The 1,444-nt window shown below is 51.4% G+C and overlaps 1 protein-coding gene across 1 annotated transcript in view; it reads left to right on the top strand.

Annotated features, from left to right (window-relative positions):
* The first annotated feature begins 606 nt into the window (after positions 1-606).
* Positions 607-1,444, top strand: part of LOC124029434 (sodium-independent sulfate anion transporter-like) — a 17,263-nt gene continuing 16,425 nt past the window's right edge. Inside the window, exon 1 of the mRNA XM_046341139.1 lies at positions 607-613. The gene's annotated coding sequence lies outside the window, so the exon portion shown is untranslated. The remainder of the gene's footprint in view (positions 614-1,444) is intronic.

Here is a 1,444-nt window from a genome sequence, read left to right as displayed (position 1 = left end):
GTACAGGTGAGAGGGAGGAGCAAGGGGTGGGGGGGCAGGGGTTTGTCTGTACAGGTGAGAGGGAGGGGCTGGGGGCAGGGTTTATCTGTACAGGTGAGAGGGGGGAGCCAGGGGTGGGGATTTGTCTGTACAGGTGAGAGGGAGGAGCCAGGGGTGGGATCTTATCTGTACAGGTGAGAGGCAGGGGCTGGGGGCAGGGTTTATCTGTACAGGTGAGAGGGAGGGGCTGGGGGAGGGTTTATCTGTACAGGTGAGAGGAAGGGGCTGGGGGCAGGGTATATCTGTACAGGTGAGAGGGAGGAGCCAAGGGGCAGGGTATATCTGTACAGGTGAGAGGAAGGGGCTGGGGGCAGGGTATATCTGTACAGTTGAGAGGGAGGAGCCAAGGGGCAGGGTATATCTGTACAGGTGAGAGGGAGGAGCCAAGGGGCAGGGTATATCTGTACAGGTGAGAGGGAGGAGCCAAGGGGCAGGGTATATCTGTACAGGTGAGAGGGAGGAGCCAAGGGGCAGGGTATATCTGTACAGGTGAGAGGGAGGGGCTGGGGGCAGGGTATATCTGTACAGGTGAGAGGGAGGAGTCGAGGTTAAATAGTTTGGCCTACCTGTACTGGTGAGTGGTAGTAGAAGTACCTGCTATATCTCTGGGACAAGGCCTCTCACGCCAGAAGGATCACATGCTGTTTCTAGTGTTGTATTAATAAACTTTTGGCACACCTATGTTGTTACATTATCCAACCCCTCACAGTAAGCATAGTTGAGTGTAATTTTCAACATGTTATTGGATCATATAGCTTTATAGACCTCAATGTGCATCCCAAATGGCACCCTATGTCCTATATAGTGCACTACTTTTGACCGGAGCCCTATGGGGGAATGAATCGTTTAGAGAATAGGGACACAGTTGCGACACCGTTCATAGGCCTGAGTGTCTATAGACCATAGTCATCAAGTCCTCTCATGTTTTAGTACACTACAGCTTTACCTCGGGGACTCTTTGACCTGCTACCTGATATAACACTCTTCTCCCTCCATTTTCTCCTACAATCCCCCTCACTTCTCCTCTACTCTCTTTTTGTTTCCTACCCAGACCTCTCTCTCTCTCTCTCTCTCTACCTTTCTACCTCCTCTCTCCCTCTGTCTCTGTCTCTGTCTCTGTCTCTGTCTCTGTCTCTGTCTCTGTCTCTGTCTCTGTCTCTGTCTCTCTCTGTCTCTCTCTCTCTGTCTCTCTCTCTGTCTCTCTCTCTGTCTCTCTCTCTGTCTCTCTCTCTGTCTCTCTCTCTGTCTCTCTCTCTCTCTCTCTCTCTCTGTCTCTCTCTCTCTGTCTCTCTCTCTCTGTCTCTCTCTCTCTGTCTCTCTCTCTCTGTCTCTCTCTCTCTGTTTCTCTCTCTCTGTCTCTCTCTCTCTGTCTCTATCTCTATCTGTCTCTGTGTCTCTCTCTGTC

This window comes from Oncorhynchus gorbuscha, unplaced genomic scaffold, assembly GCF_021184085.1.
Source record: "Oncorhynchus gorbuscha isolate QuinsamMale2020 ecotype Even-year unplaced genomic scaffold, OgorEven_v1.0 Un_scaffold_6370, whole genome shotgun sequence".
NCBI lineage: Eukaryota > Metazoa > Chordata > Actinopteri > Salmoniformes > Salmonidae > Oncorhynchus > Oncorhynchus gorbuscha.
The sequence above is the reverse complement of the archived record's forward strand: the minus strand, read 5'-3'. Positions and strand labels throughout refer to the sequence as shown.